Source organism: Oculina patagonica, chromosome 6, assembly GCF_052425735.1.
Source record: "Oculina patagonica isolate OP01 chromosome 6, crgOcupat, whole genome shotgun sequence".
NCBI classification, from domain to species: domain Eukaryota; kingdom Metazoa; phylum Cnidaria; class Anthozoa; order Scleractinia; family Oculinidae; genus Oculina; species Oculina patagonica.
In genome coordinates this window covers 13,507,394-13,526,034 of record NC_135763.1, presented here as the reverse complement: position 1 = coordinate 13,526,034, position 18,641 = coordinate 13,507,394, and the positions used below count along the sequence as shown (strand labels likewise).

Below are 18,641 nucleotides of genomic sequence, written 5' to 3'. Positions count from 1 at the left end.
CAACAAGATCGGAAGATCGATAAGGACCAATTTTTGATTCTGCGAAAGTTCGTTTTCTTAAAGTTTTAGAAATTTGTGAAGTTGGAGGATTCACTGAGGACTGCGTAGCCGAAGATGCAGTGGCTCGCTGGACATCAAATTCTATTTTTCACGGCGTTTAATTAATCTTCACAAAATAAACATGTGGCGCCAGCGCGTCTGGCAGTCAAAAATTCATTTTTCAAAAAACTTTCCCTTTCCAGCTATTTTAGCGGGGCTTATACTATAGTACCTACCTGTCAGTCGTAGAAAAGCTGAAATTTAAGGATGAACTGTTTATTAAATGAAGACCGTATTATTTTTTAATAACTAGTAAACAAACTGGTCGCCACGCATTTAAACACGAACTGACGAATGTTGCATCTGATGCAGTGAATCTGGTGAATGAGAACTTCCTTTAATATTTCTTTGTTTTCGACGGTGTGCACCACTGAATAAGTTTCTTTCCCATTGTGATGTTACTAGTATTAATTCGTTTCTAGCTGTCTTTTATATAGCTCGAATACAGCTACAATTAGCGGTGCAGCCTACCAGCATGGTATATTCCTTTCCAGCTGTCTTTGCGTGACAAGTTACACGTTCATACATTTTATTTTAAAATATGAAGTTCAGAGTTAATACAGTACTAGTATGCTGTAGACAGTGTAGACAAGGTGAGGGTAAGTTTATTTTCAAAGCGAAAGTTTACAAACTGTGCACTAACCGGTCCTTTGGAGAAAATATTTATGACCTTCGGCGAGGTTCCAAGTCTTCGCTCTTTTCGTAAATGATGAAAACTGCAGAATAATTTTCTCATAAAACTGGAGTGGTCGCGCCACAGTTTGTTTTCTTTCCCAATGCGATATACTTTTAAATCGGTTTTCTGTTTTCCAACGTGTCCAACGTGGTTTGCGTTCGAATACTTTGGCCCGTAACTTCGAATGCGATCAGCGCTACGGTTCATTGGTTTCGATTTTGTTTGTTCATGGATTTGATTGACATCGGTAGTTCAGATTTCTCCTCTGTTACGGCACTTACACCTTACGGCACTTACACCATTTACGGCACAAACTTCAGCTCTCAATGTGTTTTGCTTGCAGCCATTGCGGCTGCAGCAAAACACAAAAATTGGAACGGTTCAGCAAAAAAGTCTAAATTTTGGCTTATGCGCATGCACCAAAGTGAAGTATTGCAATTTTTTTACATGGATTCGTAATCAAAATGTTGCTGCAGTGTGAAAAAAGCTTTTCTAGCCAAGTTAAGTAAAATTCAGGATCATAGCGCCAAACATTCAGTTTAAGGGTTAAAAAACGCGGTTTGGGGGGAAAACTCACGGCCGGGTGAAAGGGTTAGAAATTCAAAATGTCCGCCCAATGCAATCGAATGGAGATTGAGGGTGGTTTCCAAGGATCTTTTCTCCCTTTTTGAGTAGAAACGTAACATAAACGTCAAAGAAAATTTTTTGTTTATATTGTCCTTGTAGATTTATTCACTCATTTAACATATTCACACCAGAAATCAATGCATAGATGCCGTACGTTTATTTTTATGGGTCGGGTTATGAAAAATACTTCTGTATGTACATGTATAACACTCAGCATGCAAGTTACAGTTCAACAAACCGTTTGATATCGCAATTACATTCTCTGTACATTCTCTCAAATATACAATAACTAATTAAATTAAACTTAGATAAGTTTATACAAAAATGATCATCACAATTCGTTAGTACACTGCCCGGGGTACACTGAAGCCGATAAAAGGCTACTTACCGGTCAAAAATAACGCTACATTGCTACATAATTATTGTTTGTGAATGTTATGACTCGTCTTCAAATTGAAATACAGTGAAACTCCGGTATGAAGAAGTGTGTTCGTTATACCGGGGTTCTGTTCCAGTATATTTCACTGTTAGTCAGTGTGATATTGGGGTTCCACCCTGTAGTTAAGTTTCCAGGATGATTTTTCTTTTGTAATTCGGTTCTAAGATTAACGGTTTTTGACAAAAACAGTTTTAAAGTTCGGGCATATAAGTCATCAATAATGATTTCATTAATTTGCTGGGTTTTTTTTTTTTTACAAATATACAACAAAGGTGTTGATGTATACTTACTATACCTTATAATTTAAAAGCAAAACTGTTTTATAGAACGAAAATCTCACTGATCACATTACATACATATGAAGCCAGAGACTTGGCTTTTGTACTGCTGTCACTCATAACTCTTGACAGCTGACCGTTCTGTTGGTTTTCCAACATGTGGCTTCTGATTGGTCAAGCAGTAGGAATACCAACATAAAGATGTCAATTACCGATTGTTGTCAACGGCACGTGCCACTGAAAGAAAAAATTATCTGTACAAACTATTGAATCAAACAAGCCTAGTCTACAACTTTGTCGAAGCATCAGATAAGTTCTCTTCACTTGAAACAGTATCTTTACTGGCCGATGTCTCAGGCTTTTCTCTCTTGGACTCGTTTTCTTCTGTAGCGAGATCTTTCTTTTCACTTTCCGCATTGTCCCCTTTTTCATTATTCGGTTCCTGCTCTTGGTTAGCATTTTCATTGCTGTTAACCGGAAGCACGTCTTTTTGGCTCTCTGCGTCTTCCACTCTTTTATCGCCATCCTCGTTTTCTTGGCTCATGTTTTGTTCATTAACGTTGCCATCCATTTGTTTCACTGGCTCGTTTAGTTCAAACCCCTCGTTAGAAGACGCGCTCCCCAGATCTCTTCCCCTACCTGATCCTCCGGCAACCGCTTTGCCGCAATTCTCCAACGGCGCGTCCTCGTTGTCAGCGGCCCCGCCCTCCAGGCTTTCTACGCTGACGCGTCCCGAGAGGGGCTTGGTAACAGCGGGTCTCCAACAAAACAAAGATAGATAAACAGGTAGAATGCACAAGCCATGGAGGAGGCCGAACAGGACTATACCGAGGAACATCCGAAAGAATATTCGGAAAATCTCCGAAGCGGCGAATACCAGAACTATCATACCAAGGAAGGTGCTGAAACCTACGGCAAAGAAGCATAAGTACTAAGTAACCCTTGTTCAACAAGGTTTTGCCGCATTTAATAGCTGTTCTTACTTCATAATTAATAAGCTCATTATTTCTTCGCATCCCCCCGTGATTGCTCGTGCTGGTAGTATTAGTAACGCTTTTGCGCGTTTTGAGTATAAATTTTGTTGCCCCACAAACATGTTCTTTTCATCCTGTACTACCAATAGAAAGTTATCTTTTGTAACCCACCCACCTCCTCTGGTGGCGGTTGACAAGCTCTGTGCATATCCTTGTTGTACAGCCTATTACCTCATCAGTCTTGGACTCTTCCCATAACTTAACCTTATGCGATGACTTAATGAGTGTGCAGTGAGGATATACTATTACTACAGCTGCTGCTACTACAATCAGGATTGGTTTTGGTTTTACTTTGATTGTTGGACAGCACAAAACTTTGCTCTGATTGATTATGATACGTTGCGCAAGTTTAAAAGCTTACCAAACAAAAACTACGTTAACAAACACTATGACACAAAGCGTGCTAAATTAAACTCACCTCCCATAAAGACACTGGCGCCCAGTGTACTCAAAGCGTCCACGACCCGCTCATTGGCTGTTTCCTTGTCTGACATCACATACGCATGCGCAATGTGTGCGCTGTAGTCCACTGCGAAACCGATGGCCATAACAAGATTGATCATGGAAACGGAATTCAGGGACACATCCCAAAGGACCATTAAACCAAACAGTTCAAGGACCAAGGCCACAAAATTGAGGACCACAAGGAACGTCACCGTGCAGTCCACCAGGAAAGGACTCGTAACGATCAACACCGCCAAAGCCGCGATCAGAAGGTTCCTTATGGTCTCACTTGAGGTTATTGCGTACTGCTCAAAGAAGATAAACGCACGAGTGATCGGGAAGGCGTTTAGTTTCGACTCGTCCGAGAGATCTTTGCGTAGGGTTAGCATGGCGTTCTTTTGAAATGTCGAGCTGCTCGAGTTCTTCATGACGCCTATAATACGAGATGCTATCAGTGTTTTATTATCGCTTGAAAACTTCAAATCTTGTTTAAAGTATGAATATTGCGGTATGGCGAGAAACGATAATAATCCCGGTACAAAATTTGTTCCCTTGATATTCATATTATAGGCCTGAGCGTGCTTAGAAAAGGTATCGATCCAGGACAAATTAGTTTCCTTGTAATGTTCGTTGGAGGTGACAATGTTCGCCAAGTTTCTCAACTCTTCTTGAACTGAACTTTTTTCATATTTAACATCGCCATCCACGACAATACTGACGGGTATGGCTAATTCGAAATACTTTTCTTGTGCACCCAAGAATTTCTTTAGGTATGAGTCATCTTTGGCTAAGATACTTCTGTCGAAGCTTTCATCCACTTTCGTAGCTCCGTATATTCCCGCGGCAAGAAACGACAGTGAAAAAATGACCACCATTACCTTGGTGATAGGCAGAGTAAGAAACTTGGCCCAAGCTAGCATCGCCTTGTTCGAAGTCTGTGGGCGAGGCTCGTCCCAGGCCGGCTCGTTTTCTTTTGGCGGTGGTGCGCGGCAGAATGGTAAACAGTCACGGCGACCGGCTTTGATTCTTCTCACATCGTAAGACATAATGGCGACGAAATAGGTGACGATCATGAGGTAGGAGAAAGTCACCGTTAGTGCAGCGTACACACAGAAGTACCTGACAATAAACGACAACAGACAATGATCAGAACTAAAATTCTCATTACTGTTTTGTAAACATTTCTATTGTTCTCTTTGAGAGAATTTGGTTTAACGTCAAGAAACAAGCTACGTTATGTATGGCGCGCTTGAAAAAATAACCTTTTTTTGTAATCCATCTTAATATTCTCAGTCCAATTATAAAGAAGCTGACAGGATTTTGTAAGTCATTTTTCTGAAGGCCGAGGTCAAAATAACAGTTTTCTTAGATAGAAAAACTCCAAAGAAGTGATAATAAACTGAAGGGAGGTTACGATGAACCGTTCTTATACTAGAGGACGCTAGAGGACGCATTTTCTGTCCGGACAGATAGTCCTCTGTTGCGGCACAGGCTCTGTCTGATCAAGTATATTTCGTAGTTCGTCGTTCAGGGCACTTCAAAAGTACTCATCTAGACGGATAATGCGTCTTGTAGCCGTCTTTATACTAGAAGACGCACTATTCGTCCGGTCGCATTATCTTTCCGGCTAAATGCTTTCGGGATAATTAACAAATATTCACCGGAGTGGAGGTGGCTAGTGGTGGGTATTTACCGAGACGCAAAGCGGCGAGGTAAAAATCCACCACTAGCCACCAACACTGAGGTGAATAGTTGTTTTAGTGTATACTAAAACAGTGGGATAATATAGCCCGAAAGGATGATTTTTGACTAGTTTTTACCCTTCAAAGATTACAATTTTCTCGTGCGCGTTGCTCGGAGGTGAATAACAAAGGATATTCGGAGTTTGAGTAGCCAACATAGGCGTACGAGGTGGGGGGGCAAGGGGGGGCAAGGGGGGCTGCAGCACCCCCCAGTGGCGAAATTTTTCGGGCAAAATGCTTAGAATTCGGGCAAGAAGCCTAGAGAAAAAATAGAAAATAAGCCGACAAATCTCAACATTATGGTTAAAACGAATTACATCAAGAGAAAAAAGTACTGGAAATATAACGTTCTTTGTGGTTCAAAAGTCCAAATTTCTCTTTCATCTGCTTTCGTTTCCTCTCGCAAATTGCTATAATCGCGTATTCGATTTTTCTCGCAAATTCTGCGTGACCCCTCAGTTTGATTTAGTTGCAATCAGCTTTTCCGTAGCTTGAGCGTTTGAGCGCGGTGGATCCAGTGTAAGACCCTGTTACAAATATGATGAAGCTAATGCTTTTGACTCAAATGTTAAGTTCTCAGGGCTAGCTCAAAACTTTCAACAAAATGTTTATACCATTCATCCCTGAATGTTTCTCACGCTTTTGTATAACTTTCAAGTGGGGGAAAAACAATGTTAATTGGCTCCCCAAAAATACTTTAATTTTTGCTGAACTAGAGTGAATAAATAAAATATTTCCGAAGAAAAAGGATTCAGTGCATTTACACCTTCGAGCAACACCACGAAATTAATTAAAGAACTATAGTTTTCTTTTTGCAAGCAGGCAAGGTTTGTACACAACTATTTCAATGCACGTTTTGTTGTCCATTTCATGCCTCTTTATTCGGCTTTCAACCCATGCCTTTTTTCGGGCAATAAGGTCTCCGCCCCCCAGGTCCGAAGGTGCCCGTACGCCTATGGTAGCCAATCAGCGCGCGCCAAAAACGCTACCCACTGTTTTAGTATATACTAAATGTGTCTATTCTTACGGATAAGGTGGTCTTCTTATAAAAACGGCCATTAGCATATTACAACTCAACATTCTCCTCTTTGTCGCGTTATGCAGCTCACCTTATCGCTGGAAAGGAGGTAGAGGTGCTGACGGCAAATGCTACCAAATCTGTCACTGTTGTCATGGTAATAGTGGCACCTGAACGGGCCATGACCTCTTTAACTGTTTGTCCCCAACTACCACTGACATGCTAGTTTGCTGTCGATCGAGCTCGTCTACCAGAATAAACATGTCGTCGATTCCGATTCCGAGGATCAGGAACGGCAACACTCCGACCATGCTTACGAAAGGCACTCGGCACCACATCGCTAAACCGAACCCGGCTAAAATCCCAAGAGCCACTGCGAAGACGCCAGCGTTCGCGAGCAAAGAGTGTCCGGTCAGCGGATTCAGGAACTTGCCCAGCATGACGCAAGCAAAGGTGACCATCAGAGTGAAAGTGATTGACACGAGTGTGATATCAGAACCGCTGCTCTCAGAGATTGCGTCATCTAAGCTCCGCTCGCTGGAATAATAAACTGAAAAGCAGGACAGTTTGTCCACCAACGAGGCGGCTTTTTTCACGAATGTTTTCTCCCATTCAAGAACTTCTTTGTTCGCCTCTTCATCACTCGGATCGCGGAATAAATAAACCATTTGCAAAGCTTTTGCACTGGTAATGTCGCTACCATCTTTTGTTACGTCACCAAACATGCGATTGAAGTTGTATCTGAAAGGACGGCCATTGCGCATGAGAAAAAAACTCGGGTTTGTGTACTCGCTAGAGATTTGAGCTTGGATCTTTGAATCTGAGACGTTCAGTTTACTTTGCTCAAACTGGAAGAGCTCCAAGGGGTTTATCATCATGCAATCCTCTGGAGATTTTGCAGTTTCTCCGGACAACGTGGCGCAAACTTTTGAATAAGACTTCAACTTCACGACCGCTTCATGTGCTTCTAGTGCCTGCTCTAGGCAATCGCGAGTAAGAACGTTTCCAGAATCAGAAGACGCAACAAGTAGTAAAATCTCTTCTCGAATTTTGACTCTAAAATACTTCTCCGCGACGTCAAGATCCTTAATGGCTTGACTATCCTGAGGAATAAACAGCTTTTCCGTTCTGTTCTCGGCTTTTAGCCAGACAAAGCCCACGGAGCAAATACTGACGAACACGAGACATACTGGGATTGTAAAAAGCGGGTGTTTCGCAATTCCTTCGCCAAACCAACCGAAAAAGTGTTCAAGACGGCGCACAAACCAGCTACAGAACGACGACCACAGAGAACAAGGATTATAGCGGTGTTCACAGCAACAACTGAAAGAAAATGGAGATACGTCAGATTTATAATTGAAGACGAATGAAGTTGTCAAACATTGGATATCATTTTTATACACGATTTTTGCGGAGATGTTAGTTGAGATCTTGCTTATAGACTTATTTTCTAGCCGAAGCCTTATATTACCACTTTTTAGACCTGTCCTCTAAACTTCGCAGACTTTTTCAAATCTGAAGAAGTTTTTGTCTATCCAGTGACCTTTTTGGTCACTTTCCTATCTTTTCTTAACGTATATATTGGTCCCATAAAATAACTTCCCTGTAGCCGGTCCGTTCAATAACGAAACGATTTTTTAGACCAATCAGTCCAAGCAGAGAAAGTCTTCACCATATAGTATTCAAACTAGAACGTGTAAAATTGGTCGAAAACCATACTTTTTGGGGACCCGTTGGGCAACATATACCTATATACCGGGAAATACTCCACCCTGAAGTGATCAGTAAGTAAGGCATTGATAGCGGAGTTTTTGCTTGTAGAGACTTGACTTGACTTAAACCCTTAAGTTCCTGTGGAACATAGGTCGTCCACCAGAGATCTCCATCTTTCCCTGTCCTTGGCCACTTTTTCCAGTTGGTTCCAACTCATCCCAGTCTGTTTTAGAGACTTGCACGATACATTTCTTTATAGCTATCTAGAGCAGTTCTGACGTTGTTACAAGTAGTAAATAGTAGAATTAAACAATGACGTACCCTTTTGTCTCGTTGTTATCCGGCGCCATTTCAGAGTTTAAAGCCCAAGCTACCCGGTGAACTTGTGCTTGATCCAACTTGGTAAATCGACACTCACAAATTCATCTGATAAAGAAACATTAAAAGTGTTACAAAGTAAATCGGTACAGCCATTTTATTAGGTATATACGTAACAAATGCCGCTTTTGTAAGCCTAAATCCACACAGATATGTGGTTTGAGAGTGGAAAATGAAACATGACAGTTTCTAGATCAATTTCATTTTTTGAAAAAAAAAAAAAAAATTCCCGCTTGACCGGCGTTTGAAAAATGAAAATTGTAATGAAACGAAAGCTTAAGTTTTTCAGTAAACAAATACACTAAAATCGGTGGACGACGATACGCATGAATTGTTCTCAGCCATTTCCAAGGACAGTCTAAATTGAGAGCATAAACTCTTCAAAAAAAAAATACGTCCGCATAGCGTAATTGAAGTAACCAGAGTTTGTAATAGTTCAGACACGATTCAGATAAACCATAAATAGAACAAACCGGTAATTCATACGGATGCCAGTTCTTGTTTGAACTCATTTTAATTAAAAAATATGAGTAGTTATGATATTTATAAAAGCCCCCAACTTGTTCATGGCTGTCATATTTGGCTGTCAAAACTTGACAGCTTAATGGATTTGAAAAGAGGAATTATTAAAAGCCCGCTAAAAGACAATTCTTTATCATAATGGCCAAATAAATAATTTCTGGCACATCTTTTTAACCCCATTTCACTCCGTATGATGTATCTAAAACATTTCGCCCAACTTTAAAGTTTGTCGTTCATATTAAATCCGTCCCAATCTACCAAGTGTTCACCATGGTTAAATTAAATCTTCGGTATTTTTCTACCTTAGTAACATAAAATTTTATGTCGATGCTTCTTACGTGACTAATATGTCGTGACATAAGCTGTCACGCCATATCTATTTACATTGTTCTCAAGTACCGTGGCAAATTCATCTTGTTTCTCGTATTTTACCGGCTAAAGTGACAACTTGATTGCAGATCACGGTTGAATAAATATGTACCTTAGTTTAATGGCAACCGGTATAGGTTTGATAAAAAAAGCCTTTGCCATTTAATTCCGACAAGTAAGCCAGTTTTTGCTTGCGTGCAGACATCTTCAATTTCCTTTGTCGGAAAAAGTGTCAGCTGGTATTCAAATTTGAATTTTCACCTCAGCTAAGACTGACAGAATCGGAGTTTTGGAGTGTAAACCCAATCGCTCGCTCGCCCCATTCGTAATTCTATCGACAAGAAAAGTCGGTTTATTAAATGTTTTATACCTTTAAAGCTTCGAAAGCCGGCTTTTAAAGTATATCTTGCTTTAAAACTTACAAAGCGTTTTGAAAAACCAACGCAAAAAAAGACAGAAACGCTTAACTTATGCAGCGGCAGCTCCAAATGACTTCAAAGAAGTGTTTTGAATGAGGTTTACATAAGCTAGTCTCCAAGGACAACAATATTTATTTTTCTCATCTGCTTCGTTGTCAATTCAAAGTTTCAGCCCTTTTGCTGTATTTTTTCTGTCGCATATTCTTGGTTTTCCGCTCACCTGGTTTCTTGGAATGATTTTTGAGAGGAAAATATTGCTTCATACAGAATAATATATCAAACTTTTCAAAATATTGACAGAACAAAGACAGATTATTTTCAGATGGTAGATTGGTTGTGTCTTGTGTCTTTGCACGAAAAATATATTGGTATTTTATTTATCTGTATTTCTTTTTTTTCACTCTAAACTGTTCAGGGAAACAGGGAGCCTTTCGCCCTTTCCCTAATAACTGATCAATCTAATACTTGTTGTCCATCGTTTTCGATCTATCTAGGAATATAAATGAAACAGGCCGAATTTGCGTGTTATTTCTATACATAACCTGTATTGCAGTTGCTTCACGTTAAGATTGCTTCAAGCATATTGGGATACAGGCTTTATATGATCTTATATAATGTATCGCGCTGTGACGAAATTCTACTGATGTTATTATAAAACCATAGGGGCACATAAAGGTAACCACTGACCGACCAAATTAATTCTACATATTTAGACAAGAAACAAATCCACTCCAGTGTTTCGCTCTTGTGACAGAGTCTCGTAAATAAAAAACAACTGAAACTAAACACCGTGAGAAATGTGGTTTTCTTCAGTGGCAAATACAAGCAACTGAAGGCAGCGAAAAAAGCCGCATCTTTTAGTTTCGCATGCGGACAGTTGACATGTGTAGAAACAAATCCCTCGTTTCAAAATCGACCTACGCACGAAATGAGCAAAAAGTAACAATAAAATAAAACCCACCTAAAATATTCGCGGCGACAAAATAGTTGTAAGTTACTTCGATTGAAATTTCTTCGCCTCAGTTACTTTAGCGCTGCCTTTAGGTCGAAGTTTCTCGTCTTAGTGTAACTGACTGAAAATTCGTGACAATCGATGAGTACAGTACCACACAGAAATATAAATATGCAAATCTTTTTCATCACACTGTATATTTATCATATCAGTTACGTCCATATGCATAATCCTTTAGTGACCGGAAGTCGGTCAGCCAAAAAAAAAAATCCGCCTGGAAAATTTATAGAAAGAAATATTAAAGGATTAAATCAGCTCGTATGTTTGGGCTACTCATGTTGAATTTGCTGATTCTCGCAAAGAGCTTTTCTATCAAAAAAAAAAACAAACACCAAAAGACTTCAAGACCCCCCAGATAGGTAAATTCAGGATGTATCGAAGTGATGACGTCAGTCACGCAAGGCAGATCACTTACACTTCATGTCACATTCACTGACGTTACCTCTAAAATTGGTTTTATAAACTCAGTAAAGAAAAGACAACAATATACAGAAAGGGTGAATAAAGAATGTTATCCCTCTGTAAAAAACAAGACAAACGAATTGTCCAAAACTATTAACAGGAACGAGGAATATTGAGAAATTTCCGTCTCTTGAACCCCTCCCTCGCGAGACGTCGAAGTGTGATAAAATATTTTTGAAGATTATGTGCTTCTGATATGACAAATCAGAGTGATGACGTTAGTCGCACTACATTCGTTGTGACATAATAACCCCGTTCCCAGCGCGCTTTTCGAAAAGTTAAATAAATTAATTTAGGAATTCTCTATTAAATTACGCTTCAACTTGATCTGTAAAACGTTTCAAGTAAAAATCAAAACCTTGCCCTCTTCTCCCTCGGCATCAAGCTGGCATTAAAGTAAAAAATCAAAACAAACCATCAAAAATGTAGAAAAAGTGTGCACACTGAAAATTAATCGAAAAAATTCGTCATAAAAAGTAACACTTATCAAACAAGCAAATATCTCAAACTAGTAGGAGTCCTTTTACGACTTCCTTCTGTCGTTTCCCTTATGTCTATTATGTACGTAAACGGTAAGCGAAAGTGTGCACGTAGAGCGGAAGAAGGAGAGCAGCGGAGAATATCCAGACCTCTTTTCCAAGCTCTCTCAAGAATGATCAGTGATAAATAGAAAAATATTTTTTGTTTTCAAGAATGGCCTGTGGGCGCGGTCTGAGAGAAAAGCAAGAACTGAGGAATTAGGAAGGAGACTTCATCTACATCGTGGGGGGTCTTGCAAAGGGAAGCATGCTCCCATCACTGCAAGACATTAAATAAAAATAAAATGCACAGGGATAGAAGATCTTAAAAATATATGAAAAAATATGTACATAATTTAAAAAGATTACAAAAAAAAGAAAATTTAACTATTCTTTAAAACATACACACATACAAAAGCAAACACCATATGGCCTGGCTAGTACCTCACGCATGTGTACAGCCATATCACCCAGGCAGTGGCAGCCACATTCTCGTACCTAGAGTCTCGTTCCTTACTGCGCAGGCTTGAAGAAACGCTCGTTTCCTGACCACTGGTCAAAGTGAACGAAGACCCTGGGTACGAGGATATGGCAGCCATGGACAGCTGTATCTATCATTGTTTCCCTAATGGAGGGAGGAAGTTTGGACTGTCCAACGCAATCGCTTATCAACAAAATATAACTTCACAGTGTTTTCCGTCAAAAATTGCCGTAAAAGTTTGATTCAATCGGTTGCACGGCCAACCTGGTCCCCCGGCCATCTCCACTTTCAAGGTAGCGGTAAGGCGCGAAGAATAAGGGTATTCTTTTCGCCCGGAGATGCCGGGGGACCAGGTTTGTGACTTGAAAACATGACGAGACAACAGTTAAAACTAGTCTTTTTACGCACCAACCTTGTCAAGCCTGCTTCCGGCCCCATCATGCCATGGGTAAAATCCATATAGAAGAAGTCCTGATTCTCAACTGGTTGCAGAGTTTCTGCAATAAAACGATTTTATAACTGTCACGTTTTGCATTCTGTTTTCAAAAAACTTTTAACTTCCTCGTTCAAAAAGCCAAAATTAAGCCAAAAACCAAATGTGGCCGTGTATGACAATAATATGTCTAATAGTAAGAGAAACAAATAAAGAGGACAACTCTTTAATGAAAGGTATAGCTGCTGAGAAAAATAGGTCCGCACTGCGTACATGTGTCTAGTGCTGAGCTTTATTGAGCTTTGTGCATTACTGTATTGCTCGGTCACGGTAGTGTATTTATTAGGTTTTTGTCGGCATAGACTATAGTTGTAGAGGATTCTAGCTTCAACAGTGTAGTGAAGAAATATGGGTAGAAGTTATCAACAAGTGCAAGGTGATGCTGGAAAGCCATCTGCAGTAGACGTTGCATAATAGCTAGAGTCGCCTCATAGAAGCAAGAGATGGATGATTCTTGCGCTTTTTTCGTGCTTAGTAACCTCCCGCGTGCATCTCCCCTCAAGCTTCAAAGACGTCGCTCGCAAATTTACAGCATGAAGATTCTGTCGGCGCCAAGTAAGCTTACAATTAACTCGAAAACTTTCAAAACCTTTCATTCGGCCGGATTGACACCTAGTTCGAAAGCTGTGGCGAACCGAAAAAATACGTTTTAAGAAAGAAACTAAAAGCTCACTCACCTCTGACACTCTTCCAATCTGTTACCTTCGTGGAAAAGCTAAGCTGGATCCGTTAGCTTTGTGGAAAAGCAAACTTTGCGTACACGACAACTGTACACGACTGTAAACTTTTTGTGTACACGACAGCTGTACGCGAATCAGGAAAAAACTGTGTAGCGCATGTATGGTATGAACAAAGTTAAACAACAGTATTCTTGGTGCACTCAAATACAAAAGATTCTGGTATGTTTCGAGAATTCTGTTTCTTCATCGGCGTAAAAATACCGTTAACAGACAGCACGCGTCTTCGCTTTTAGCACGCGCTCGCATTGTCACAATGTAAGATATCGGGCACGCGCCATGGTCAGAGAAGCAATTTGTACATTAAGAGATTTAAATAAATTACTCTCGCGTACATCTGAACAAAAGTGTCGTTGATGCGCTAAAAGACAATAAATTCTCGGACGTTTCGACACTTCTGTCTCTTCGTGAGCGTTAAAAATACCGTCACGCGCGTCTTCGTAAGTGTAAAAAATGAGGTTAACAGACAGCACGCGCGTGTACATTTAAATTAATTTAAAATGCATCTTCGCCGCAAGCGCGCGCTTGCACTGTCCCAAGAAAGCAAAGTCAACGTTCATCCCATTTGAATGCAGGGTCTTGCGCGTGCTGTCTTTTAACGGTCTTCAAACGTCCGAGAATTTATTATTTTTAGCGCAATACATTGTGTTGACGTTTTTTGACGTAATTAATGTCTTAATTATCTCAAATTAGACTTGTTCCGTTTGTTCTACGTTGTCATCAGTTGTTCACGAAGGAATAACGAAGGCAAAACGAGTGATTATCGACTACTATTATGCAGAGAAGCATTTCTGTAAAATACTTCGTGTACGCTGTCACGTATTAGAAATCTCAGTGGAATTTGGTTAGTATGACGTCATAATTTGCTATATATGAAGTACTTACTGAAAAATTTTAGCGTTATAGCTTAATGTCTGCGCTTTGCACTAGACACAAAAACGAATTTGAATATTGAATGTAACGGTTTGAGCGCGCGCGTCAAAAAGAAATAAAAAAGAAAGCGCGTGCATCGTGTTCACTGTAAATATTTCCATGGTAAAGACAGTTGTCTAGTTTACGGGAAAATCAAACAACTTTGTTCGTTCAATTTTCCAATCGGTAAATAGCTACAGTATTTTTCCTTAAGCTGGCATTTATTTTTTTTCTGTTTTCAGCGAATAAAATCTATATGACTTGTTGAGTGAAGCAAATGTGTCTAACATTTTAACAGAGAAACGCATTCTTTAGATTCGCGGGTAGTAATTTTAGAGTGCGAGAAAGAGAAAAACGGGAATTGAGTTTGAAAACACCAGAAATATCTTACCTTCTCGTTCAGCAGGAAACGTAAGATATGAAAACAACAAGAGAAACGTCAGCGCCGTTGTTAGATGTACCAACTTCATGCTTACAACAAAACTTTTTTTCTTCTCACAATGAACACACAACTTGTTCGTTCCGCGAAAAAGAGCGAAGTGAAAATTTGACGTCACAATAAGCGTTTATGACGCAGCGCGCGCAGGATCGATCAGCTCGTTCCCAGGTTTTTTTTTCCTCAAACAAGCTAGTTTAGTATTGTTGAGTTTCTTAACCCTTTGACCCCCAAGTTTTCCTCAAAAAACGCGTTTTTTTTAGCCGCTAAACTGAAATTTTGGTGCTATGGTCTGGAATTTACCTCAACTTTGCTAAAGAAGCACTTTTTTACACTTCAGCAACATTTTCATGAAGATTCTGTGTAAAAATGTACAATATTTTACTTTGGTGCATGCGCATAAGCCAAAATTTGGACTTTTTTTTTTTTTTTGCTGAACCGTTCCAAATTTTTTTTGCCCCTTTTGCTTCCTTTTTTTCTCGCTTTCTTATTCTCGTTACTTTCTACTCTTCATATCCTATCTTTTGGCCAAAAAAGTTTTGACATTATCAATGGAAAAATCCTGAAAAGGGGACCTTGACCAATTACAGGTGTACTGGCCTGTTTAACAACGATTTTGCACCAAAAATGGATTTTGTTTTTCTTTGATTAGCTCTGTCAGAATGCAACTGATATTCAAAATGAACAGTCCTGTAGAAAGGTCGATTCAAGCTCTATCAGATTCTCATCACGAAATTCCACTGACGTGCTAATTAATGACGTCACAAGTGAATCAATGACTGCACCTCCAAATAGCGCCTGAATGCGCGTTTAGGAGTGAAAGGGTTAAACCAGTTTGTGCTAAGCATAAGAAATGTTCAGTGGCGGATCTAGGGGATGGGCCCAGGGGCTCTGGGCACCCTCCTTTTTTATGAGAGACATTTTTTTTAAATGACCCCCCCCTCCCTCCCCCCTCGCTAAAAATATTTTGGGTGAACATGTTCCGGGTTTTATGGTTAAATCCGTTTCCAGCCTAGTTTTATCTGTATCAACCTGAAGATAACAATCTATTGGACTTTCTTTTAACAAATTCAAGTTATTTTTTGTCATGTAAAAGTGTTATCTTCAGGTTGAAGCAGATTAATCAAGGTCGGAAACGCGGATTTAATTTGAAAACGGATTTAAGCTGCAACTAGGGCTTTCCACAAGTTGCTCGGCAACTTTTTGGCAACTTTTCATGTTTCGAGCAACTCTTTACCCTTCGAGCAACTTTTTCTCTCTCGAGCAACTTTTTGCATTTTAAGCAATTTTCAGACCGAAGATCTCCGAAGATAATCCGAGTGTTGTTCAAAGGCAATACGAACGTTTCCGAAGATTTACGAAGTTTGCCGAAGATTTTGGAGGAACATCTTAAGACGTTCCACCTTTCGGCTCATTCTGCATATTAAAACATTACAAAATTCGTCACAAACATGACGTCATCGATATCATCACGATTTTTCTCAGTTAAAGAATTCCTTGTTATTTAACAAATTTTCCCCCTAATATGTTGTTTAGATACTTCTTTTGCTGTAAAAGTGCATAAAACTGCTTAGAAATCTTACTCTCAAAGGGAAATTAGCATATATTTAGAGAAATTCTCTCGATTAGAAGCAACGTTTTGGATTTTTTGGAGCAACTTTCGAGCAACTTTTATTATCAGAAGCAACTTTTTTGTATTTTTGGAGCAACTTTTGAGCAACTTTTTGAGAAAATACGGGCAACTTTTTTGGAAATCTCGAGCAACTTGTGGAAAGCCCTAGCTGCAACATACACACGCGAAAAAGGGATCCCTCTTGATCCGCCATTGATGTTTGTAGGGTAATACTAAATATTATGCATTTCCTCAGTTAGCGCCCATCCTTGATTAATCGTATCAGTGTGGACAATCGGCGCGCGAAGATAGCGTGAGCGCGAAGTGCGGGAGAGGGGGGAGGGGGCGGGAGCGAGTGAAGAGAGTGGCTGTCTAGGACAATAGGCGAAAACGTATCGACGAAACACATTAACAAAAAATGGAGGATAGGTGTGGCGGGTCCTTACATTCCAACAACTTGCATTCCATTCAGACGGAGAGAGAAAGAAAGAAAGAAAGGAACAAACAAATAAACAAACAAGAGCAATTAGCTCAATTTGTCAAGTTGCAAAGGAACTTGTGAAGCGTCCAAACGTTTTGAAGAAATTATCGTACTTTTTTTACACTTATGCGTGTTAATTAGAGACATACTTATAGTGAATGTGGGCAAACGGTATGAGCATACCTATTAGCATGTCTTTACGCAGTATTCTGTTTAGTTTCTATCCGTTGTAAACGCGCACTCTGAAGTCATTTGAAGCCATAATTTTGAAGTCATTCACAAGTAAAGGTTTTTGGCTCTATAATTTTTTTCTTTTACGAAGTCTCTAGTAGCGCTACAAATGTAAGTATATAATTCTTCAAGCTTGTTAATCATTTTTTACTACTGTGAATGTCTTAGATTTTTGAAGATTTCAAAACGGCACATGACCAATCGTTCCGCACTTGTTACAAAATCGTTTTGTCGCCGCTCAAACTAAAAAAGAAAGAAGTTTCAAGTACACATGCTGATTTGTAGGAACATTAGTGTAATTAACAAACGGTGCATCTTCATTTCTTTCACAGATAGCTATGCCACGATTTGGGATCGGCAGTTTGCGACGAAAATCAGATCAAGAAGCAATAATTTCAGTCCAAAGACAATCAGCGTGTAATGTCAGCTTTGATGGTTCGCCTTGTTTTGCGGATGGTAAGGAACGCGAATACAAGAGAAAGAGTTTGAAACCTTGCGAAGCGAAGAAGCTTGTGACAACTTCAAAAATTGAGACAACAACTGTACCAGAGGAACTATCAACTGAAGAACCAAGCCGTGAACAGCCCCAAAGAACCAGACGAAATGCGATTTGCAACGAAATTGAAAGACGGTGGTTCCTTCACGGAGCGTATTTGGAGAAACACCGACATAATCTGCAAGTCACTCATGATCTAACAGCTCGAGGTTTGATGCTGGCGTGATGCACTTAAAAAAACTTGCTGTGCGCACAGCTTGCATAGACTTTATATGTACATTGTATTAGATAAAGCAACGGGATGAGATTTATTTAATAATCACTAGTATCGCTGTGGCCTTTTGCTACCAAAGCCTCTCTATATTTCAACTCAAAGAAAGCGAGAGAATTGGCGAGCGTGAGCGCGAAGCTCGGGGGAGGGGGAGGGGGCGGGAGCGAGCGGGAGGCTGTGAACAGTCTAGGACAGTAGGCGAAAACGTATCGAGGAAACACATTAACGAAAAAATGGCGGATAGGTGTGGCATCACCGAGATTGATCTTTTAGTCAATATCAACTAAAAAAGAGAACGCGTTCGACTAAAGTATTAAGTTGTGTAACCACGCGGACGTTTTTGACAATTTGCACTACTTTCTTAATTACTTTTAAATTAACTTAGAACTATTGTATATATTTTAATTTTTTTAATTTTCTAATTATGAATTTTTATTGTAAATAGTTTGTAATTAACTTTCGTTTACTTGTATTTTAATTGTATGTAACAAAAAGGTTAAAACGAAGCACTTCACGAGGTGAAGTTGTTCCCTATTTTATAAATCGGAGTGGCTAGGCCGCGGCCCCTGATTGGCTAAGAAAAGCGTGAAAATACCACAAGAGAAAGCTTTTTGTTATGAAGTTATTTGCTAGAACTGAATTTTTGAAACAACATGAAAAATATCACTTTCTCTTGGATTAGAAATTAATATTGGAGACCAAAAGCGCAGCTGAGCAAGTCAACATTCAAGCGTTTTATCT

At 39.7% G+C, this 18,641-nt stretch overlaps 1 pseudogene across 1 annotated transcript; it reads right to left on the bottom strand.

Moving 5' to 3' along the window:
• Positions 1-1,536: 1,536 nt before the first annotated feature.
• LOC144657326 (patched domain-containing protein 3-like) lies at positions 1,537-13,667 on the bottom strand (annotated as a pseudogene). Its single transcript, XR_013571507.1, has 6 exons — positions 13,402-13,667; positions 12,644-12,728; positions 8,392-8,496; positions 6,449-7,680; positions 3,572-4,716; positions 1,537-3,028 (listed from the first exon to the last, which is right to left on the bottom strand). The product of XR_013571507.1 is annotated as a patched domain-containing protein 3-like (transcript).
• Positions 13,668-18,641: the final 4,974 nt, after the last annotated feature.